Source organism: Schistocerca piceifrons, chromosome 1, assembly GCF_021461385.2.
Source record: "Schistocerca piceifrons isolate TAMUIC-IGC-003096 chromosome 1, iqSchPice1.1, whole genome shotgun sequence".
NCBI classification, from domain to species: domain Eukaryota; kingdom Metazoa; phylum Arthropoda; class Insecta; order Orthoptera; family Acrididae; genus Schistocerca; species Schistocerca piceifrons.
Window position 1 is genome coordinate 622,644,535 of NC_060138.1, and position 25,908 is coordinate 622,670,442.

The following is a 25,908-nucleotide window of genomic DNA, read 5'->3' on the forward strand; positions in this document are numbered from 1 at the left end:
CCTGGGCGAGGCATATCATCGACAGTTCCTGTCTCTCTGTATGCCCTGCATGTCCGAAAAACATCACTTTGGTTCACTCCGAGAAGCCTGGACACTTCCCTTGTTGAGAGCCCTTCCTTGGACAAAGTAACCATGCGGACGCCATCAACCGTGGTATTGACCGTCAAGGCATGGCTGAACTACAAACAACAAGAGCCGTGTACCTCGTTCATGGTGGAATGACGGGAACTGATCAGCTGTCGGACACCTCCGTCTAATAGATGCTGCTCAGGCATGGTTGTTTACATCTTTGGGCGGGTGTAGTGAAATCTCTGAACAGTCAAAGGGTCTGTATCTGTGATACAAATCCACAGTCAACGTTTATCTTTAGGAGTTCTGGGAACCGGGGTGATGCAAAACTTGTTTTGATGTGTGTATAATTTTAGCACGCCCGACTAGCCGCTCGGTCTAACGCGCTGCTTCCCGAGCGTGAAGACGTGCCGGTCCCCTGCACGTATCCGCCCGGCGGATTAGGTGCCGAGGTGCGGTGTGCCGGCCAGCCTATGGATCGTTTTTAAGGCGGTTTTCATCTACGTCGGCGAATGCGAGCTGGTTCCCCTTATTCCGCTTCAGTTACACCATGTCTGGGATTGCTGCGCAAACATTGCCTCCACGTACGCATACAGCAGCATTAGTTTAGAACGCAAACATTTGGGGTTAAGCTCGTCTAGTACGAGACGTTCTCGGGGGGTGGGGGGGTCTACTGGAGCCGAGCTGCACAAGAACATTGGGTTCGGTGTGGGGTGGCTGTGAGGTGAGTGGACTGCTGTGGCCTGTTGTGCGGTTGTGAACCACTGAAGGCTACGGCGGGATGAAGCCTCTCCGACTCCGTTTCTAGGTTCAAAAAAATTCAAATGTATGTGAAATCTTATGGGACTTAACTGCTAAGGTCATCAGTCCCTAAGCTTACACACTACTTAACCTAAATTATCCTAAGGACAAACACACACCCCCATGCCCAAGGGAGGACTCGAACCTCCGCCGGGACCAGCCGCACAGTCCATTACTGCAACGCCTGAGACCGCTCGGCTAATCCCGCGCGGCCCGTTTCTAATTCCCCGGTTTAATACACAATACACACAATATATAATTTTGTAAAAAAATTTACTTACATTCTATTTTAGTGGCTAAATTGGTCTTAAATTTGTATTAGTGCTCTACCAGAATCATTGTTTAATTTTTCTATTCTTAATTCAACTTTTTTAATAAGTAATTTATTTTTTTCCCATCGAAATAACCCATCACATCCAACCCGTAGTCAGGGCAAGTTGCCACATAAATTTACTTCGATAGAACTATTTCTTTTCTTGAAAAGCCAAACGCTGTTAAAGCCTCACATTTGTGAGAAAATATATCCAAGGATATATATTACGAAATACACTAATGATAGAAAGTGGGAGGTGGAAACATTGGCTCTTCAAGAGTTAAATGTTATAAATTGCGACAGCTTGTCCCAGCTTTCCCTAACCTGTAAACATATCGTTATTGAAAGATCAAATCCGGCTACATTTCTGTTAATTTTTCTTCTGTTTGTAGACTTGTCGATTGATAATAAAACTGAGTAATTTTTTTATTGTACAATAGATCGCAAAATAGCGTAATTATGTCATACAGTGACGGAAAAAAAGTCGCTGCACCGAGAAGCAGTTGTGCAACATAAACGAAAGTCAGTAGACGTGTTTCTTCATCTTAAAGATGACGTCTATTCAATTTTCGCTACACTCACATAAAAGTGACGCTAGTAGCGGCATAATGAAGATGCAAATATAGTTTGCTATAACGGTCGTGAGCAGTAGTTACGTTTGAAATTGGACGTGTTGAACTGGTGTTAGTCAAGAATGCCCTTAAGACGGCAAAGAGGTCATTATCAACACATTATTAAGTTTGAACGAGGGTGTGTAGTTGGTCTATGAGAAGCAGGATGTTCCTTCTACGATACTGTAGCAAGACTTGGCCACATCGTTGTTGGCAGCTGTGGTCATGAGAATGTACGCGCGCAAGAAGACCGGGACACGGACGGCCAAGTGGCACCATCGAGAGGGAAGACCATCGTGTTCGGCGTATGACTCTGCCGCATCGTACTGCATCTGCAATAACATTTTCAGCAGCGGTTGGTACCAGAACGAACTGCTGCAAATCGATTACCAAGGACAGCTCCGAGCCAGACGCCCTGTAGCGTGCATTCCACTGACCCCAAACCGCCGCCATTTGCGACTTCAGCAGTGTCAAGAGAGAGCTCCGTGAAGGGTAAGCTGGAGATCATTTGTGTTTTCTGACGAAAGCTTGTTCTGCCTCAGTGCCAGTGGTGGCCATGTTGGTTAGGAGGAGGCCAGTTGAGGGCCTGAAACCAACCTGTCTACGTGGACCTACACCTGGTGTTATCATCTGGGGTGTGGTTTCGTATAACAGCAGGGGCACTCTCGTGGTTCTCTCAAGCACTCTGACTGCCAATTTGTGGGTCAGTCTGGTGACTCGACCTCTTGTGCTGCCATTCATGAACAGCATTCGAGGGTGTGTTTCCAACAGGATAACGTTCGTCGACATAACGCTGTTGTAATCCCACATACTCTACAGAGCGTCGACATGTTGCCTTGATCTGCTCGATCGCCATATCTTTCTCCTATCGATAACATGTTCTACATCATCGGATGACAACTCCGGCCTCTTCCACAACCAGAATTAACCGTCCCCGTATTGACAAACGAACTACAACAGACATGGAACTCCATCCCACAAGCTGACATCGGGTACCTGTAGAACACGATTCGAGAACGACTTACCTTGCGATTACGTTAACATGTGATCTTCAATGTTAGACACTTAAATATGTTGTCTAGACAAATGCATTCCCGAAACTTCATTACTCTACATTAATTACTTTTTGGTGTTGCGATTTTTTTCCATCAGTGTGTATCTTCTTTTCCCCTGGCCCTTATGTCGCACCTGTACAGGGTCGGCACATCACTTACTCGATTTAAGAGTGTTAGAACCAGAGTATGGCTGGATTCCCATCTTGTCGCCATCGCATCCCCCCTCAAACCCCCTCCATCCTCCCTGGAAGGAATTTGTGTATAGCGAATATTGTAGTTAGGTACCAGCGCATTATTTATCTAGTCGGATGTGGGATATACTCACCTTTTGTTACGTAGAGTTAATACTTTATTTGCAGTAAAAAATAATAATATACAATAATTTGGAAGTTACAACATACAGATACATTCTTATTATTTAGCTATTTTTGGTCCAAAGATGAAGATATGTATTTTATTCCATACCACATGAGGACACACCGTGTGACTATTACCGTCGTTAAGAGTTTAATGGGAGGTGTTGTTTCCAGCGAAGGTAGTTTATCGAGGTAGCCTGATACAACTGCTTTTGTTCCGATTTGTTTACTATTGTTCCCTCATAGGTCCTACCACTAGTTTGATGCAACTCTCCACTCTAGTTTATCTTGCGTAGGCCTCTTCGTGTCTGCGTAACTATTGCACCCTGCACGCATTTGAATCTGTCTGCTGTGTCAAAGCCTTGGTCTCCATCTATAAATTGAACCTAACCCTTCCCTCCGTTACCAAACAAACTATTCCTTGAAACTTCCTGGCAGATTAAAACGGTATGTCGGACCGAGACTCGAACTTGGGACCTTACCCTTTCGCGGGCAAGTGCTCTACCAACTGAGCTACCTAAGCACAACTCTCGCCCCGTCCTCACAGCCATAATTCCGCCAGTACCTCGTCTCCTACCTTCCAAACTTCACAGAAGCTCTCCTGCGAACCTTGCAGAACTAGCACTCCTGGAAGAAAGGATATTGAGGAGACATGGCTTAGCTACAGCCTGGGGAATGTTTCTAGAATGAAATTTTCACTTTACAGCGGAGTGTGCGCTGATATGAAACTTCGTGGCAGATTAAAACGGTGTTGTTCGAGTCTCGGTCCGGCACACCGTTTTAATCTGTCAGGAAGTTTCATATCAGCGCACACTCCGCTGTAGAGTGAAAATTTCATTCTAGAAACTATCCCTTGATGTCTCAGGCGCGTGCCATCAACATATACCTACTTTTAGCCAAGTTGCGCAATAAATTTATTTTCAGCACCTCTTCGTTAGTTACGCGATATACGAGGCTAGTATTCAACTCTCTTCTCTGTAGCAACGCATTTCAAAATGCTTCTATCCTGTTCTTGTCTGTACTGTTTATCGTCTACTGTCATACGGCTACTCTCCGAATATACGCTACATTATGAAAAGCCTTCCTCACATTACATCTACATCTCTATCTACATAGATACTCTGCAAGCCACCGTGCGGTGCGTGGCGGATGGTACCCTGTACTACTAGTAGTCATTCCCTTTCCTGTTCCGCTCGCAAACAGAGCGAGGGAAAAACGACCGCCTATTAAAATTTGCATTCGTTATTAACATATCTCTCTTTTTCAGGAATACTTGTTTCACCAGTCTACGTATTACACTATATGGTCAAAAGTATCCAGACACATACTAGAGGACATTAATATGGTGTGTACCCACCCTTCGCCTGTGTGATGGGGAAAAACTTTCAGTGAGGTGTCTAAATGTCGGTGGAGGAATGATAGCCCAGTCTCAAGAACCGAAACCAGAAAAGGTACTGATGTTGGACACTGGGGTCTAGAGCGAATTCGATGTTCTGACTCATTCCAAATGTTTTTCGTTCGGTTCGGGCTGCATCGTCAAGCTGATACAAAAAATCATCTTCTTGGAACTGTTCCTCTAGTGTACGCAGTACACAATAGTGTTAAATGTATTCATATCCTTCCGCATTTAGTATAAGGGGATATCGAAAAATTTGAGGGCGTTGCTGCAGCGCATAAGCAACGTAGTACTACTCCGATGCTGGTATACAAGCACTGACATGTAGGCAAGGGATTAGTGTGGCATTCGTTTCTGTCCAACATGCTTGCAGTAAATACGGAAACGTGAACTATGGTGACATTATTACCAAATCCGTCAAAACAGGACCATGCCGAGCGGTCCTAGGCGCTACAGTCTGGAACCGCGCGACCGCTACGGTTGCAGGTTCGAATCCTGCCTTGGGCATGGATGTGTGTGATGTCCTTAGGTTAGTTAGGTTTAAGTAGTTCTAAGTTCTAGGGGACTGATGACCTCAGAAGTTAAGTCCCATAGTGCTCAGAGCCATTTGAAAACAGGACCAACGTGCTGTTAATTTTTTCGTGGTTGCCGAAGGACGGACTCTGGTAGACATTCAGGCGGCACATCCTCGGAAATGGCTACGAAAAACTGCAAGAACAGACGCAGGCAGCTATGTGCGCACGTCTCGATGTAACGCTAGCAGCTTAATCAGTAAATGTTATGACAGCCAAGAGGTGTGTGTGTTTGTGTGTGTGTAAATTCCTAAGGGACCAGACTGCTGAGGTCATCGGTCTCTAGACTTACACACCACTTATGCTAAGCACAAAACACACACACACACACACACACACACACACACACACATGCCCGAAGGATGACTCGAACCTCCGGCGGGAGGCGCCGCGCAATCCGTGACATGGCGCACTCTAACGGCGCGGCTGACAGCCAAGAGATAATGTTTTGACAGCTGAGGGGACCATGGCTAGCCGGACGAGCTTTGCAGCATTGTCAATAGGTGACAACAGGCAGACAAAGTATGAGAAATCCTGAGAGCATGTCAGTCAACTGGAGACACAAGCCACATGGTGGGAAAAGCCTGGCCGTTTGAATGGACTGGGGAGGGTAGCCGCCGAATTGACTGCTTAAAGAAAACATGAAGTAAGGGAAACTCTAAATAAAAACCAAATAAAACCAGTCACAGACAATCCCGTCACATGATTTCAAAGACAAAAATTAGACGAGTTTGTGAGTAAAGATACGCCCTTACTACCAGATTTAGATTTTAACTTATTTAATGTTAAATATTTTGGGTATAAAATGATCTTTAAAAATTAATAGCATAAGCGATTCACACAGACGTTGTGTAAGTGGATAGGCATCAGTGAGTACTATTACACTGTGGTGATATATATTTTTGTGAATATTAAATCACACGCTGGAAAAAGCTGATGGAATTTCGCCCAAATTCATTTGTAATAAGTACATATAACATTAAGTTTGTAGCTTATAAGTGTAAAGTGCATGAGTCTGACTCACGCCAGTGCGAGGCTATAAGTAACGGCATCCATTTTCGCCCAGGGCACTAGATATTCGGCAATCACTTGGAGCAGAGTTCGTGAAGTCATAGGCGTTATATGAGGCTTGAGAGCTCTGAAATATTTTCAACTCATGTGGGCTTTGGAAAATTAGCTTCGGGTGAACTGTGTGGTTAGGACTTGTAATATTTTGCTTATGACGGTCGCAGTGACTTTGAAACATTTTCAGTGTGAGAACTGTGAGTTATTTTGGATTAGGCGACATAGTCTAATCTTTAACAACTATTCTACAGTTAACTTTGAGAGTGATTAACACTTAAAATACCGTTAGGTCACTGTTACAAAACGTCAACTTAGAAGTTTGCTGAAGCAACTTTAAATAATTTTCGTGGTTTTTCGAAAGGTTAAGCGAACACGTGATGCTGGTTAATTTACTTTGTTCTTCAACTAACAAATATTATTTGAATAATAAACTTCTGTGAAAAGTGTGAACAGATATTTCGTCTGTTTTTTGTACAATAAACTAAGTTTGTGACAAGATCAAGTACCTGTGAGAAGCGAACATTATTTCACCCCAAATTCCTACCTGCACATTTATTTAACTTGTGACTGATTTCATTTGGGGTTAATCCGGCGTTTGCGTTGGTTGGCCCCGCGACAGTGACGTAACCAATATTTCGAAATCCAGCTACGCTTTAGGAGGCCCTCGAACAGTGTTTTTCTTTCTTTATTTAATTTTTATTCGTACTGAAGCACGTGGGGGCTCGAGTGGATCTTTTTTGAAAGCAACAGTGACTGACTTCATCGTTAGACTATTATTTATCCGATAGGAATCAACAAAAAGAGCAGTGTGTCCGTGCATTATCATTTCACATTTCTCAAAATTACAGTTTTACGTTGCAACATCCATTGGATAATGAAGAATATACACTCCTGGAAATGGAAAAAAGAACACATTGACACCGGTGTATCAGACCCACCATACTTGCTCCGGACACTGCGAGAGGGCTGTACAAGCAATGATCACACGCACGGCACAGCGGACACACCAGGAACCGCGGTGTTGGCCGTCGAATGGCGCTAGCTGCGCAGCATTTGTGCACCGCCGCCGTCAGTGTCAGCCAGTTTGCCGTGGCATACGGAGCTCCATCGCAGTCTTTAACACTGGTAGCATGCCGCGACAGCGTGGACGTGAACCGTATGTGCAGTTGACGGACTTTGAGCGAGGGCGTATAGTGGGCATGCGGGAGGCCGGGTGGACGTACCGCCGAATTGCTCAACACGTGGGGCGTGAGGTCTCCACAGTACATCGATGTTGTCGCCAGTGGTCGGCGGAAGGTGCACGTGCCCGTCGACCTGGGACCGGACCGCAGCGACGCACGGATGCACGCCAAGACCGTAGGATCCTACGCAGTGCCGTAGGGGACCGCACCGCCACTTCCCAGCAAATTAGGGACACTGTTGCTCCTGGGGTATCGGCGAGGACCATTCGCAACCGTCTCCATGAAGCTGGGCTACGGTCCCGCACACCGTTAGGCCGTCTTCCGCTCACGCCCCAACATCGTGCAGCCCGCCTCCAGTGGTGTCGCGACAGGCGTGAATGGAGGGACGAATGGAGACGTGTCGTCTTCAGCGATGAGAGTCGCTTCTGCCTTGGTGCCAATGATGGTCGTATGCGTGTTTGGCGCCGTGCAGGTGAGCGCCACATTCAGGACTGCATACGACCGAGGCTCACAGGACCAACACCCGGCATCATGGTGTGGGGAGCGACCTCCTACACTGGCCGTACACCACTGGTGATCGTTGAGGGGACACTGAATAGTGCACGGTACATCCAAACCGTCATCGAACCCATCGTTCTACCATTCGTAGACCGGCAAGGGAACTTGCTGTTCCAACAGGACAATGCACGTCCGCATGTATCCCGTGCCACCCAACGTGCTCTAGAAGGTGTAAGTCAACTACCCTGGCCAGCAAGATCTCCGGATCTGTCCCCCATTGAGCATGTTTGGGACTGGATGAAGCGTCGTCTCACGCGGCCTGCACGTCCAGCACGAACGCTGGTCCAACTGAGGCGCCAGGTGGAAATGGCATGGCAAGCCGTTCCACAGGACTACATCCAGCATCTCTACGATCGTCTCCATGGGAGAATAGCAGCCTGCATTGCTGCGAAAGGTGGATATACACTGTACTAGTGCCGACATTGTGCATGCTCTGTTGCCTGTGTCTATGTGCCTGTGGTTCTGTCAGTGTGATCATGTGATGTATCTGACCCCAGGAATGTGTCAATAAAGTTTCCCCTTCCTGGGACAATGAATTCACGGTGTTCTTATTTCAATTTCCAGGAGTGTATATGGGGCAGCATGACCAGTGTAAGAATGTCACGGAAATGTTCGATAAACTGCAGCGGGAGATGCAAAAGGAAGACGTTGTGCTTTATGGAGATCCTTACAAAGTTCCGAGACCCCAAGTGGCCAGACGAATCGGGCAACATACTGCTTCCTCCAACATACATCTCGCGTAATGAAGGCAGTGGTAAAATTAGAGAAATTTTGGGCTCATAGGACAGGTGCGGGGCGGGGGAAAACTGCAAAAATCCACATCCGGATTGGTAGACGGACGATTTGAGTGGAGCTCCTCCACCCAACTAGTCAGTCAAATGGTAATCGAATCAATAGGGCGAAATTGATATTAATACAATTGATCACTGTACCACTTGTGATTACAGTAACAGAGATCGAGAGTCGATGCTTCCTGAATTAGTTATATTTGACAGTCTTTCCGCCGGCCGCGGTGGTCTCGCGGTTCTAGGCGCTCAGTCCGGAACCGCGCGACTGCTACGGTCGCAGGTTCGAATCCGCCTCGGGCATGGATGTGTGTGATGTCCTTAGGTTAGTTAGGTTTAAGTAGTTCTAAGTTCTAGGGGACTGATGACCACAGATGTTAAGTCCCATAGTGCTCAGAGCCATTTGAACCATTTGAACAGTCTTTCCCTTCATCACAGTGTAAAGTTGTTGTCGACCTAAAGGTTAGTTGAACTCTGCTATGCTTCACTAGGCATGATCCTTTTAGATGTGGTATGTCTTTGCCTTCCTAACCTTTGAAGTGACTTAAGCTACAGAGAGATCTATAGTTTACTGTAAAATCCCCGGCGCGCGGTTACAGGAGTCATGTCACGAATTGCGAGACCTCTCCCGCCGGAGGTTCGAATCCTCCACTCCTCCCTCGGGCATGGGAGTGTGTGTTGTCCATAGCGTAAGTTAGATTAAGTTAGTTTAAAGTAGTGTGTCAGTCTAGGGACCGATGACCTCGGCAGTTTGGTCCCTTAGGAATTCACACAAACACACACACTGTAAAATCCCAACCACTGTGCAACTTGAAATTTTTCACGCATACAAATCGTTGCCGGAGATGAAACAAGCCATAAATGAAACGTACACACTATATGATCAAAAGTATTCGGGCACCCGTAGGGAATGTGGACCTGACGACTGGATGTCATGAGCAGTGGACCTGTCGGTATAAAAGGAGGTATTGTGTTGTCAACAGCAAAGAACTAACAGCAGAATGAGTCGGTCAGAAGAGATCAGTGACTTCGAATATGGACTATTCATTGGATGTCACTTGACTAACAAATCCATCTGGGACATTTCAACACTTCCAAACTGCCCAAGTCGTCTGTTGGTGATGTGACTGTGACGCGGAAATACGAAGAAACAGCTAAACCAAGTCCAGGCAGTCCTGATGTACTGACGGACGGGGACTGTCACTCGTGAATTCGAAAGTACTACCAGCGATTCTGCTTGCACGGTAGCCGGTCATAGGGAGCTAAAAATAACAGGACAAACTGTTCGATAGTTAGTACTAAGAGACGCCTGAAGTAGTGTAAAGAGCGATGCCACTCGAAAAGGATAGCCGGAAATGAGTGATTTGGAGTGATGTGCTGTGGCAGTGATGGAGAACGTTAGCGGCCATCAGGCGCAGTGCCGACAGTAAATTACATACGAGGCGTGGTATTATGGTACGGGGATATTTTTCGTGGTAAGAGTGTGGTCACCTTATTGCGCTCAAGGAAATGCTAAGTGTGTAAGAATACGAACACGTTTTACTGCGTTGTGTGCTGCATACGGTACAGAAACAGTTCGGAGACGATAATTGTATCAGCATGACAGCACACCCTGTCAAAAAGCAGCGCTATCCGAGGCAGTGGTTCGTGGACAGTAACATTCCTGAAATGGATTGACTTGTGCAGAGTCCCGACCTGAACCGAATGGTTCGCTCTTGACATCAGGGTCCAACATCAATCCCTTGTCTCGTTTCGACTCTTGAGGAAGAACTGGCTACCATTCCCCCATTAGACATTCAGACACCGCATTGAAAGTGTACCCTGCAGAGTTCAAGACGTCATAATGGCGAAGGGTAGACACATCGCATTTGAATGACTACCTTTATATGTCTGGATTGTCTGGATGCTTTTGATCAAGTAGTACCACTGCCTGCTCGCAGTCAGTCACTGAATAAGTCATACCCTTCAAGTAACAGCGAGTTTCTGTCTGATCATATAAATTAAACTACGTGGAAGACAGGTGCCAGTCTCAGATATATTGGAAGTATATTAAGGAAGTGTAACTCACGCACATAAGCGGTTGCTTAGGCAAGTTATTGAGTATTGTACATTTTTCTGGGATTTATGACAAACTGAACTGATGAAAGAGAAAGAAAATATGTCGAGAATAAGTACACGATACGTTTCGGTTTTCGCTTAGCGTGACAGTGTAGTAAAGATGCTTGATAATGGAGAGTTTTACTCCCAAAATTCCAAGGTACTACGTTCAAAATCATACGTTTCTCTCCAACATATATCCGAGGTAATGAGCAAGACACAAAAATTAAAGATATTCGAGATCATACAGCGGGGTAGAGACAGTATGTCCACAAACCATTGCCTAGTAGATTTTTTTTTTTAAATTTTGGGACGGGGGGTGACTTTTTAGTCCTCTGACCGGTTTGATACCGCCCAACAAGGATTTCTCTCCTGTGTCAACCTAGCCTGTACCACTTACACGAACTGTCCTTGGTTAACTGCTGGATATATGAGTATTCCAATTTCTCTCTTCTCCTGCAGTTTTTATCCTCTTTAGCTCCCTCCAATATTATGGAAGTTGTTCCCTGTTTAATTTGGGAGGTACGCATTCAACATCATCCGAAATTGTGCGAAACGTATTCTCTGAAAATTATTTCGAGCAGTTAGTTCATGAGCCCACGCGAATAGTAAACGGTTGTGAAAACGCACTTCACCTCTTAGCAACAAATAATCCTGAGTTCACAAAAAGCATAAAATCGGATACAGGGATTAGTGAACACAGGGTTGTCGTAGCGAGACTGAATATTGTAACTCCCAAAACCTCCGCAAATAAACAAAAATGTATGTATTCAAAAACGCAAATAAAAATTTACTTGATGCCTTCCTGAGAGACAGTCTCCACTCCTTCCAAACTAACAATATAAGTGCAGCCCTGATGTGGCTTGAATTCAGAGAAATAGCATCGACAGCATTTGTGAGATTTATACCAAATAAATTAACAAACGACGAAGCTGATCCTCCTTGGTACACAAAACTGGTCACAACACTGTTGCAGAAAAAACGAAAAAACATGCCAAATTTAAACAGACGCAAAATCTCCAAAATTGGCGATCTTTTACAGAAGCTCGAAACTTAACGCGGACATCAATGCGAGATGCTTATAACAGTTTTAACAACGAATCTTTGTCTCGAAACCTGGCAGAAAATCCAAAGAGATTCTGGTCGCATGTGAAGTATGCTAGCGGCAAGCCACAATCAATGCGTTCTCTGCGCGATACCAGTGGAGATACTATCAAAGACAGTGCTGCCAAGAGCCGGCCGGAGTGGTCGAGCGGTTCTAGGCGCTTCAGTCTGGAACCGCGCGACCGATACGGTCGCAGGTTCGAATCCTGCCTCGGGCATGGATGTGTTATGTTTACGTAGTTCTAAGTTCTAGGGGACAGATGACCTCAGCTGTTAAGTCCCATAGTTCTCAGAGCCATTTGAACCATTTTTTGCTGCCAAGAAAGAGTTACTAAACACAGCCTTCCGTAACGCCTTCACAAAAGAAGACGAAGTAAATATTCCAGCATTCAAATCAAGAACAGCTACCAACATGAGTAATTTAGAAGTAGATATCCTCGGAGTAGTGAAGCAACTTAAATCACTTGACAAAAGCAAGTCTTCCGATGCAGACTGCGTACCAGTTAGGTTACTTTCAGAGTATGCTGATATAATAGCTCCATACTTAACAATCATATACAGCCGTTCGCTCGACGAAAGATCCGTACCCAAAGACGGGAAAGTTGCACGGGTCTCACCAATATTCAAGAAAGGTATTAGGAGTAACCCACTAAATTACAGGCTCATATCAATAACGTCGATAAGCAGCAGATTTTTGGAACGTGTATTGTGTTCGAACATTATGAATTACCTCGAAGACACACGGTCAACACGGATTTAGAAAACGTCGTTCTTGTGAAACACAACTAACTCTTTACTCGCACGAAGTGTTGAGTGCTATTGACAAGGGATTTCAAATTGATTCCGTATTTCTGGATTTCCGGAAGCTATTTGATACTGTACTACACATGCGACTTGTAGTGAAGTATGGAATATCGTCTCAGTTATGTGACTGGATTCGAGATTTCCTGTCACAGAGGTCACATTTCGTAGTAATGGACGGAAAGTCATCGAGTAAAACAGATGTGATTTCTGGCGTTCTCTAACTTATTGTTATTGACCCTTTGCTGTTCCTTATCTATATAAACTATTTGGGAGACAATCTAAGCAGCCGTCTTAGGCTGTTTGCAGATGACACTGTCGTTTATCGACTAATAAAGTCATCAGAAGATTGAAACAAATTGCAAAACGATTTAAAAAGATATCTGTATTGCGCGAAAATTGGCAATTGACTCTAAATAACGAAAAGTGTGCGGTCATCCTCATGAGTGCTAAAAGGAATCCATTAAACTTCGGTTACACGGTAAATCAGTCAAATCTAAAGGCCGTAAATTCAACTAAATATTTAGGAATTACAATTACAAACAACTTAAATAGGAAGGAACACATAGAAAATATTGTGGGGAAGGCTAACCAAAGACTGCGTTTTATTGAGAGGAAAATTAGAAAATGTAACAGATCTACTGAGGAGACAGCCTACACTTCGCTTGTCTGTCCTCTTTTAGAATACTGCTGCGCGATGTGGGATCCTTACCAGATAGGATTGGCGGAGTACATCGCAAAAGTTCAAAGAGAGGCAGCACGTTTTGTATTATCGCGAAATAGGAGAGAGACTGTCACTGAAATGATGTAGGATTTGGGATGAACATCATTAAAACAAAGGCGTTTTTCGTTGCGAATCTTCTCACGAAATTCCAGTCACCAACTTTGTCCTCCGAATGCGGAACTATTTTGTTGACGCCGACCTACATAGCGAGAAACGATCACCATGATAAAAAAAGATAAATCGGAGCCCGTACGGAGAGATACAGGTGTTCTTTCTATACGCGCGCTATACGAGATTGGAATAATAGAGAATTGGGAAGGTGATTCGATGAACCCTCTGCCAGACACTTAAGTGTGATTTGCAGAGCATCCATGTAGATGCAGATGTAGGTGTCTGAACATCCACTTTCTTTCTTGTATCAGAGCTTCAAACAGTTTTCTTTCCTTGTCCATTCTGTGCAGAACCTTCTCATTCCTTATCTTATCCGCGCACCTAATTTTCAACGTTCTTCAATAGCACCACATTTCAAAAGCTTCATTTCTCTTATTTTCGGTTTTGCACAGGGATGGAACAGGAAGGGGAAAATGATAGATATACCTATGTACTCTTCGGCAGACAACATATGGTAGCCTGATGGGCTTTGACAAAGTTTTGCAAAAGTTCGAAGGATAGCGCGTACTTCAATGCGACATGCTTTTAATAAATTCCACGACGAAACTCTGTCTCGGAATCTGAATCTGGCAGAAACTCCAAAGAGATTCTGGTCATACATAAAGCACAGCAGTGGCAAGACGCAATCAGTACCTTGACTGCGCGATAACAACGGTGAAGTCACTGATGACAGTGCTTCTAACACGGTTTTCCAAAACTCCTTCACCAAAGAAGACAAAGTAAATATTCCTGAATTTCAATCAAGAACAACTGCCAAGATGAAGAACATAGAAGTAGATATCCTCGGTGTAGCAATGCAGCTTAAATCACTTAATAAAGGCAAGGTCTCCTGTCCAGATTGTATACTAATCAGGTTCCTTTCAGAGTGTGCTGATACAATAGCCCCATATGTAGCAATTATATGCAACCGTTCGTTCACAGAAAGTTCCGCAGCTGAAGAATGGAAAATTGCTGAAGTCATACCAATACTCAAAAATGGAAATAGGAGTAATCCGCTGAATTACAGGCCCATATCACTAATTTCGATTTGCAATAGGATTTTGGAATCTATACTGTGTTCGAACATTAGGAATTACCTCGAAGAACACGATTTGTTGATACATAGTCAGCACGGATTCAGAAAAAAATCATCTTGTGAAACACGACTAGCTCTTTATACTCATGAAGTAATGACTGCTATCGACAAGGGATGTCAAAAATTAATTCTATATTTTTAGATTTCCAGAAGGCTTTCGACACCGTTCCTCACAAGCGTCTTCTAGCCAAACTGCGTGCCTATGGAATATAGCCTCAGTTGTGTGACTGGATTCGTGATTTTCTGCCAGAAAGGTCACAGTTCGTAGTACCAGAAGGAAAGTCATCGAGTAAAACAGAAGTAATATCCGGCGTTCCCCAAGGAAGTGTTATAGGCCCTCTATTGTTCCTGATCTATATTAACGACATAGGAGACAAACTGAGTAGCCCTACTAGATTGTTTGCATATGACGATGTCATTTACCGTCTTGTAAAGTCATCAGATGACCAAAACAAACTGCAAAGTATCTTAGATAAGACATCTGATAGTGCGAAAAGTGGCAGTTGGCCCTGAATAACGAAAAGTGTGAAGTTATTCACACGAGTAGTGAAAGAAATCAGCTAAATTTCGATTACGCTATAAGTCACACAAATCTTAAGGCCGTAAATTCAACTAAATACTTAGCGATTACAATTACAAATAACCTAAATTGCAAAGATCACATAGATAATGTTGTGGATAGAGCAAACGGAAGACTGCGATTCATTGACAGAACACTTAGAAGGTGCAACAGGTCTACTAAAGAGACTGATTACTCCACGCTTGTCCGCCATATTCTGGAGTATTGTTGTGCGGTGTGCGATCCGCATCAGGTGGGACTGACGGATGACATCGAAAAAGTTCAAAGAAGGGCAGCTCGTTTTGAATTATCGCGAAATAGGAGAGACAGTGCCACAGACGTGAATTGGAGTGGCAACCATTAAAAAAATGGCGTTTTTCGTTGCGGTGGGTACTTCTCATGAAATTTCAATCACCAGTTTTCTCCTCCGATTGTGAAAACATTCTGTTGGCACCCACCTACATAGGGAGAAATGATCATCACGATAAAATAAGAGAAATCAGGGCTCGCACAGAAAAATTTAAGTGCTCGTTTTTCCCGCGCGCCGTTCGAGAGTGGAACGGTAGAGAGACGGCTTGAAGGTGGTTCATTGAATCCTCCGCCAGGCATTTTATTGTGAATAGCAAAGTGATCACGTAGATGTAGATGGGGGCGGCTGCAGGGATACATGCACACCATTCATGTAAGGAACCAGAGACATATACATAGAAGATAAGGAATTTTGACAAAAAAGTTATTTGCTACGTTTTATTGCTCCAGGAGACAAGGTTTGGTGTATTTGGACATGTACATTTGACAGGTTGGTGCAGGAGAGGAAGGGACGGCAGAGGAGCTGGCCACGCGACGTCTGGAGACGGGTAACGCACTGGAGCCCGGTCTGCTGGAGAAGCCACTGGAGCCCGGTCTGCTGGAGAAGCCACCGGAGCCCGATCTGCTGGAGAAGCCGGTGGAGCCAGGTCCGCTGGAGAAGTCCGTGGAGACCGAGCATGCGGAGATCCATACCCAGGAGACTGGGTTGGAGCAGCATGAACAGGTGGCTGAGCAGGTAGCCGCCCCCGTGATGGCCGACGACTTTGGTGCCGAATCTGGCACTGAAGCTGAACGTGCAGTTGAAGAAGCCGAAGTCCCCGCTGGAGGTGGAGCTGCAGTTGAGGCCGGGGCTGGCGCTGAAACGGTCGTGGCGCAGGCGGAAATGGAGCGGCTTGCGACGCAGGACGCGATGGCTCAGACTGTCGCGCCCATGGAGGGCGAGGATGAGCTCATAGAAAAGGCACGGCATGTGCCGCTTCCTGGCACCCCCCTCTTCTCTCTCTCTCTCTCTCTCTCTCTCTCTCTCTCTCTATATATATATATATATATATATATATATATATATATATATATATATATATATATATATATATATATATGGGATGTTTCGCAATTCATGTTACAAAGATCTAGAGGTTGCAGAGGGGTCTTAATAGAGATCAAGTTTTACGTAGGAACCCATGTCCGAAAACATCATCCAACGGCTATACACAGCATCAAACTTTAGGCACCGGCACCTGTAAATGTATGTATGTAAAGAATGATTCCGTGGTGATGTTACAAACTTTCAAAGATGATAGAGAGGGATAAAACAGTCAATCTGTGGTAAGGATCCCTGGTTCAGAAGCGAAAGAGTCGCAAGTTGCAAGCGAAAATAATTTTTACACCTCCGACACTGGAATACATGTACCGGTACTGTTGTCGCTAAGAATGCAGGGTACGCAACTTTCAGAGGTGGTAGTATGGACAAAAGACAAGGAAAAATGTCAGTGAAAGTGGGCTCTGAAATCATACCTGAGGAGCTGTGAGCACATCTTCATCTTCGCTAGTGTGAAAGACATCTCCCTTATTGAATAAGTGTTCACAGCTCTTGAGATATGCATTTTGGAGCCCATGTTTACTGGATATTTTTCCTTTTTTTTTGGGTCGATACTACCACCTCTGAAAGTTTCATTCCCTACATTCTTAGCAACAACAATACCGATACCCGTATTCCACTGTCACAGGTATAAGAACGATTTTCGTTTGTAACTTTCGCCTCGTTCGTCTCTGGTACAGGGATCCTTACCTCAAACTGATACAGTTACCCTTCTCCATCATCCTTGAAAGTTTGCAAAATCTTCACGGAATCATCCCTTAGCCGGCCGCTGTGGACGAGCGTTTCTAGGCGCTTCAGTCCGGAACCGCGCTGCTGCTACGCTCGCAGGTTCGAATCCTGCCTCGGGCATGGATGTGTGTGAAGTCCTTAGGTTAGTTAGGTTTAAGTAGTTCTAAGTCTAGGGGACTGATGACCTCAGATGCTAAGTCCCATAGTGCTCAGAGCCATTTGAACCATTTTTTGAATCACCCTTTAAATCCATACATTTACAGGCGCCAGCACCTATAGCTTTGAGGCTCTGTGGCGTCGTTGGATGACGTTTCAGGACATTGCTTCCTAAGTAAAACGTGATCTACTAAGTTCCCTCTACAACGTCAAAAAGTGTAGAAAATGAATTGTGAAACATCTTGTATATAAGACGTTTCAGGAGAAGCAGTACGTAGGGACTTAATAAAACAAGTGATACATGTTCCAAGCTAAGACCATTGCGCAACAGGAATGGCACATAGTCATGCTCCAGGTTTCCTGGAGACACAGCTCTGCTACGGTATATATAATAGGACCATCATACCGTGGGATTGAAACTGCACAGCAAAATGGAAATGTACACAGAAATTGAAGTACGTGGCATAGTACAACTGTTGTGGGCAAAACGTCCACATAGATTCATGGTGAAAATCCGGCGGAGTACGAATCACATGCAAATTTCACGTCCAGCAGTAGTGAAATGGCGTCAACAATTTGACCAAGGTCCTATAGACGTGTGTGACGCTGATCAAGGAGTCCACGTCTTGCACCATGCAGTTTCCATGTTTTCGGCAAGCTGAAAAAATCTGGTTAAAAAGATTTTCCAACTGTGAGTTCGTTCGCACAACGATTCTGAAACGGCTCGGTGACCAAGGAGCGGATTCCTATCATCGAGGAATTCAACACTTGTTAGGACATTCTCACTATTGTCCACAAAGGCGCGGTGACTATGTTTAAAAGTAGTGTCATGTGTCTGCGTCACTTTTAAGCGTAGTGCACTACTCAGTAAAAGTTAATTGGCGTGCCATAATAACATATAACTTACTTTTTGAAGTCCCCTCGTATATATTTTAGGACGTGCTAGTATAAACTGATTCTAATAAAGCATTCCTTATAATGTGTGTCCAATTTCTACTGCTTGCAGACGTACAGCTGTTATAAGATAAACCAAAGGAACTCTCACAGAATGTGTTAAACAAGGGCAAATGATTAGGCTTCAAGTTGATTTCATAAACTACACTTCAGTCTTCGTAATATTTTGTATGCCTCTTGAGAAGACCACCTATAGCTCTTCTGATGTCGTTTTGACTTTCTTTCATGAAGCCAGCACTACCCATTCTCATACTTAAAGCATCCTCTTTAAATAATGTTGGAAACTCCTTTTCAGGAAAGTCTCGTTGCAGGCCCTGTAATGCGATGCGGTAATACAACAGTCCAACGAGTCACCGTCACAGTTACAGTTGAAAAATTCAATCAAATGAACTAAAGCGCAACGTGACAACTAAAAGTCCGGAGCAAAAATGACAATGGAAAAATAAACGCATACCTCTTTGAGTAAGAACAAGCGAAATGAAAACTTACCTCTGTAGTCACACGTATCTCTGTAAGCAATATAAAACTGGACCCAGGTGAAATGTTTCATTCAAAGTAGTCTATACTACGACCTCTTAAATATTTAATATTCCTCCCGAAACACTCCGTACATACAAGACGAATCATTTAAAACTTACAGTTCTTTTGATTCGTGAACGATTCAGGAGATCTAAACAATGTTTTCCGCAAATGATGGAAGGTTGATGGGCACGCAACGTTGTTTGGGAAATATTATGAAGTATTATACCAATAATGCCGAATAATAATGAAGCAAGTATTTTTTTAGTGGAACGATGTACTGTTTGTAGCTCCTGAAAACTTGAGTACAGTTATAAAACGCTTGTTAACGTTGACTTCGAAACTTTTCACAAAAATACGCTAAAATTGTTCTAGAACTGAAAGAAAAGTGGCCAGAATAGGCTGTTGCGGTCTACTCACCACCAAGCAGGGCTCACATGCCATGCTTCACAGTTGTATCAAGCCTTTCGAGTGTTTACTTGCTTCCACAACAGTTGTCAACTTAAACATCAGTTGGTACACGCATTTGAAATAGTTTTCCTAGTCGCTTCTGATACTTCACAAGTTATCATATAGGTTTGTTTACATCTATCGCGCACCAGTTGTTTGTCATTTGTTCCGTCCCACTGCAGCCTCTAAATGTCAAAGCATGAAGTACTTATAGAATAGAACTTCTTTTCGGGAGATATATCACACGAGTGAAGTAGAGGCGGGAGGTGGATACATCTGCCCAACGTGTTTCGAAATTTTGTTCGACGACATATGTTGTTTTACGAGAAAAATGGGAAGTAATATGAGTACATAATAATTTGGCCTCACGGACACATACGTTCAACATTATTGTAACAGTATTCTCATATTGATATTCTCAAGCCATATATTGGTCTCAAAATCAAAATGAATAAACCTAATAATTATTATGAAATGAAGTAAATGATTTTCGATTTACAACTTAATAATGCCAGTCACGTTGAAGAATAGCACATCTCCTGAAAATATACAGTACTTCACTTTGACATTGTTAGCTTTAAAATCCAAGGAAAGTAACGCACAACAGTGTTGTTAACAACTGAACAGCACCACGCCACTTCTTTAACGACAAACCAATTCGTTTCATTAATTGTACTGCCAGTGTGAATCTCAACGTAAAAGTAACGAAATCAGAGAGATCTCTGGCACCAGCGCCGGGTTGGAAATCGCTCTTTTTGACACACTGAACAAAGCCTGTTAACAATATGTGAACAGTAATTCACAAACCTCCTACTACACTGTACAATACTTCGCACTCGGGTATTAGATTGCTGCTGTGCGGTAGAGCGAGTGGCAAACATCCAAATCACGTGATAGTTTAAAAGCTGTACTTTTAGAAGGTCATAACTGTATACTACAAGAATAATGTCCAAAATTTTTGCCCAGGATCGATTGATGGGGCTAATATCTTGCAAGTGCGCATTTTTATCCTTAAAATACACTCCTGGAAATTGAAATAAGAACACCGTGAATTCATTGTCCCAGGAAGGGGAAACTTTATTGACACATTCCTGGGGTCAGATACATCACATGATCACACTGACAGAAACACAGGCACATAGACACAGGCAACAGAGCATGCACAATGTCGGCACTAGTACAGTGTATATCCACCTTTCGCAGCAATGCAGGCTGCTATTCTCCCATGGAGACGATCGTAGAGATGCTGGATGTAGTCCTGTGGAACGGCTTGTCATGCCATTTCCACCTGGCGCCTCAGTTGGACCAGCGTTCGTGCTGGACGTGCAGACCGCGTGAGACGACGCTTCATCCAGTCCCAAACATGCTCAATGGGGGACAGATCCGGAGATCTTGCTGGCCAGGGTAGTTGACTTACACCTTCTAGAGCACGTTGGGTGGCACGGGATACATGCGGACGTGCATTGTCGTGATGGAACAGCAAGTTCCCTTGCCGGTCTAGGAATGGTAGAACGATGGGTTCGATGACGGTTTGGATGTACCGTGCACTATTCAGTGTCCCCTCGACGATCACCAGTGGTGTACGGCCAGTGTACGAGATCGCTCCCCACACCATGATGCCGGGTGTTGGCCCTGTGTGCCTCGGTCGTGTGCAGTCCTGATTGTGGCGCTCACCTGCACGGCGCCAAACACGCATACGACCATCATTGGCACCAAGGCAGAAGCGACTCTCATCGCTGAAGACGACACGTCTCCATTCGTCCCTCCATTCACGCCTGTCGCGACACCACTGGAGGCGGGCTGCACGATGTTGGGGCGTGAGCGGAAGACAGCCTAACGGTGTGCGGGACCGTAGCCCAGCCTCATGGAGACGGTTGCGAATGGTCCTCGCCGATATCCCTGGAGCAACAGTGTCCCTAATTTGCTGGGAAGTGGCGGTGCGGTCCCCTACGGCACTGCGTAGGATCCTACGGTCTTGCGTGCATCCGTGCGTCGCTGCGGTCCGGTCCCAGGTCGATGGGCACGTGCACCTTCCGCCGACCACTGGCGACAACATCGATGTACTGTGGAGACCTCACGCCCCACGTGTTGAGCAATTCGGCGGTACGTCCACCCAGCCTCCCGCATGCCCACTATATGCCCTCGCTCGAAGTCCGTCAACTGCACATACGGTTCACGTCCACGCTGTCGCGGCATGCTACCAGTGTTAAAGACTGCGATGGAGCTCCGTATGCCACGGCAAACTGGCTGACACTGACGGCGGCGGTGCACAAATGCTGCGCAGCTAGCGCCATTCGACGGCCAACACCGCGGTTCCTGGTGTGTCCGCTGTGCCGTGCGTGTGATCATTGCTTGTACAGCCCTCTCGCAGTGTCCGGAGCAAGTATGGTGGGTCTGACACACCGGTGTCAATGTGTTCTTTTTTCCATTTCCAGGAGTGTATATGGTCTCCTCTTGTCGCCCACCGCTCCCAAGGTTTATTTCACCCTCCATATCTCTATATGTCATGCACTCCGCCTCTCTTTTCGTATCCATTTACCCTCCCCGATTCCGATTCTCTTCCAGCTGATAAAGTACCCACTCCTTCACAAACACCTAGCAAATCTACACCAGTCCTATGTCTCCTCAAAATTTTCTCCCAACACCTCACTATAACCCCCCCCCTCCCCTATGTTTGACAATACTGCTCTTCTGCAGTGCTTCTATAACCACGCTCCCTTTTCCTTACACTTCAACTCACCCTATGTCCTTATCGTAAACGTGGAATCATTCCTGAAATCTACCCATCCTAGCAACTATATATAGTCTAGTTTATTGTATCGTACCCTAGCTTTTCAAGTCCAAGTGAAGACTCCATTCCGCAGTTTCCCTGCATAATGTCTATCCCAGCCGCCTGGTAACACATGCAGAATGATTTAGCTGCTCCTACCAATGTATTTTGTGCAACCCACAATGCTCTCAAATACAACATGTAAGATTTTAATATTTTCGCACTTGCTGCATGAAAATTATTAGTCCTACAGGAAATGTAATGTAGTTAAATTTTGTCGTGGGATTTCATTACAGGGTTTAGTTTTCGTATTAAGCAAAACACGCAATTGTGACCGTCAAATGCGTTTTTATTGAATAATTCGAAAACTGTAGCCTCCAGAGAAAACATATGCAAATACAAAATTTAACTAGTTTAAAATTTCCACAAAAAGGTAATGTTTATTTTACCTGGAGAACTAATAGTTCGCATGTAGCGAGTGGGAGAATATGAAAATCTTGTGCCTGGTTTCTGAACATGTTGTAAGTTGCAGAAACCTCATTGATAGGGGCAACTGAATCTCACTGTATATCTGTTGACCCTTCTCTAAACTCATCCCACGTCTTTCCCATACCAGTACATCTGCATCAGAATCCCTTACCTCATCATATTACCAAGAGCTCATGGCACCATCATCCCATGCTCCTTACAGGTCTCAAGATCACACACATCACTGCCTCATCAAGCTGAGGATACTTGTGTTTTTTCTCGTCAATACTTTTTTTTGGGTATAATTATTGTATCAGAGGCTGAAGAGTGGCATCATGGGTGAAAGCAGATAAATTAACAAATGCATGCCACATGTTACAGTTGGAACACCTGATTTCTTAGACTCTACATCCATGGCCACAGTGCCAGTGCATCTGACACCTACATGTAATAAAAACGTTCGGTCCTTAGAACTGCCAAGTTTTTTCCCTCCTTGGGAGGGCTGAAACGAGGTAGGTTCTGGCCCATGAGGACGAAGTAACAGCTACGTGATGAAAAAGTAGCGGACCTAAATTTGAAATACGACGTTAGCAACTCCCGTTCTTTCGTCTGACGACGTCTTATGCAGAAGTAGTGAGAAAAATGGCCTCTAGGACGATAGCCCCATGAAGTTTAGTGACAGTAACTGGACAACAAATTTTTATTTGTGGGACGTTCACAACGTTCTGCAACATGTTCATGGTGAACAAATCCACCACAATAGCAAAATACTTCTATTGACTGTATTCTTACGCGACAGAAGTCACTATACAGGACCACTGTTTCGTAGTCTTACCTCTATCATCAGGCATATCTGAAATCTGAAGTGGAACAACAATTGTAATGTACTCCATTAAACAATTACGAAATGAAAATAATAAAGACTAAAATTTATAAATTAAAAAATGGGATAAAATGATTACAAAAGTAACCTACTACCTAGCAGCAGCAGCAGCAGGACATCTTGTCAATGCCCAAATACCTAGTAGGTGAAATTCAGTCGTAGGTGGATCATCAAATAACATTCTAAGACCTAAATTGTGGTTGCAATGAACCCCATCTTTCAATCGCGGCGTGAGAAAATGCCTCTTGTTTCTAAATTGCCACTGGGAGTCATGAAGTCTATAGAAATAAATAAAAAACCTATTATTTGTTACGTTAGGACTCTTCTGACGCTGGAAGCAAGTTCAGCAATTTTATGTTTTAGCTTTTACCTTCTAATTTCACTGGTCCACAATCTGTCATCTGGTATGTTTGGATGTTTCTGCTATTAGATGCAGAGTTTGGAAACTTTATGTATTTCGACCTTTGGCTTATGCTATTATTTATGTTAGCACTTCACATCATGTTTGTGGTTTTGTTGCAATAATTCTGTTACTAATCATGCTAATAGTTAGTGGGTAGGTTGAATGTGCTAGGACAAAATTCAATGAGCAAATCAACCCACACACAAATTTAATATAAAAACAAAACAATGTATTCTCACATAATGAACTCCAAATCATGAAATGCATTATCATTATTTTTAAATTTCTTCATTCCTTTATATCTAAGCTTAATAGTACCTTTTCAAATAACTGAATAATCCCAGCTGGTAATTAATGGATTATATCTGTTTGGTAAAATAATTTTAAACTTGTTATCGATTTCCATTCAAATTTTCTCCCCATATCTAGTTTTTAAATATTCTCAACCCATAATATAACACATTTCATTTACTCCTAGCTCACCAATCTTTTGAAACAAATTAGAGCTGTTTGCATTATTAAGCTTTTTCAGTAGAGTATCCATTTATACAGTAAAGAATAAAAAATAATTAGATTAAAAATTTTCACTTGGAATTCTATGTTGAGTGTAATATGTCAAATTTTTCTTACCATACATAAATATGTAGGCAATTATATCTTTTGGAAGTTTATCATTAAAAGTGGCTAGCAGATTCATTCTCCTAGACATATTTATAACAAAAATAGAACAATTTTAAATAAAATTGAATGGAGTTACATTGACATCAGCATTTAATTGAGTGGCGCTCTTAAAATTAAGGAAAGCATCATATGCTTTCAGATAATTGTTTGGTGGATCTGGATTCCACATTTTTTTTAGGAAAAACTTCATTTCATCCATTCATTGAATAGATAATCCGTAACTTAACATAAGAAAATAAAGAAGAATCAATTATCTGATTATTTTTTCCATTAGTTTGAAACACAACAAAAATAAAATTAAAGGATATCAAATTCTAAAGAATTATAATCATTAGTAATATTTATTTCAAAATTTCTTTTTCCATCTAAACCAGCTATTTCAGCTGTTTGTGATTCAAAGGAAGAAACTAGAATTTTTGGATTTTTCTTCTTCTAGCTCTAGTGAATATTCTGGTCCATATTTTACCACTGGAACACGAATATGTATATATTCTACTAAAGTTGTACCTTCTTTTAGAAGAGTATCTTTTATTTCAACTCCAGTATCATTTTTATGAGCCCATCTAAAAATAGCATCTCCAGTACTTTCACTCCAAGTAAAGATTACCATTAAATCTCCTTCCCAATCAGTTCTTTATAATATCTGAAAAAAAACACCAAACAAATATAGTGGAAAAAGTACTTCATTTTTCTTACTTTTTATCTTTCTAATGTTAAAGGGTTCCAGAAGGCCCTATCTCTCCAATGTTAATGTAGTACTTATAATTTACATGTTTCTCCAGGAAGTATCTGAGCTAGCGAGTTGAAATTTTTACAGCTTGTTTACTGGAGTATTGGCTACAAATTAACACAGGGACTTTTAAGAATTTGTATTCAATTGTTAGAGACTAATCTTTCTATTGTAACGAAAATGCACTACTTTTTGTTGCATTTTTTGTTTATAAATTCAACAATATTCGGGTTTTGGGAAAAACGCTGTGTTAAGTTACACAGAACAGACTGTGCAACATTTCCTGAACTTTTGAAGCAATTTTGTTTGGTAGATTCTGAGAAAATATGTAATTTGTATGAAAAAATAAAACTTTTGAGAAACGAGTGTCAAAGTTTGGACTACCTTGTTAGTGCATTCCAGGTTTGTAGGCTGGATTAGCTTCATCTTCTCCAAACTCCTCTTCCAGCCCCTTCTTTGTCCTC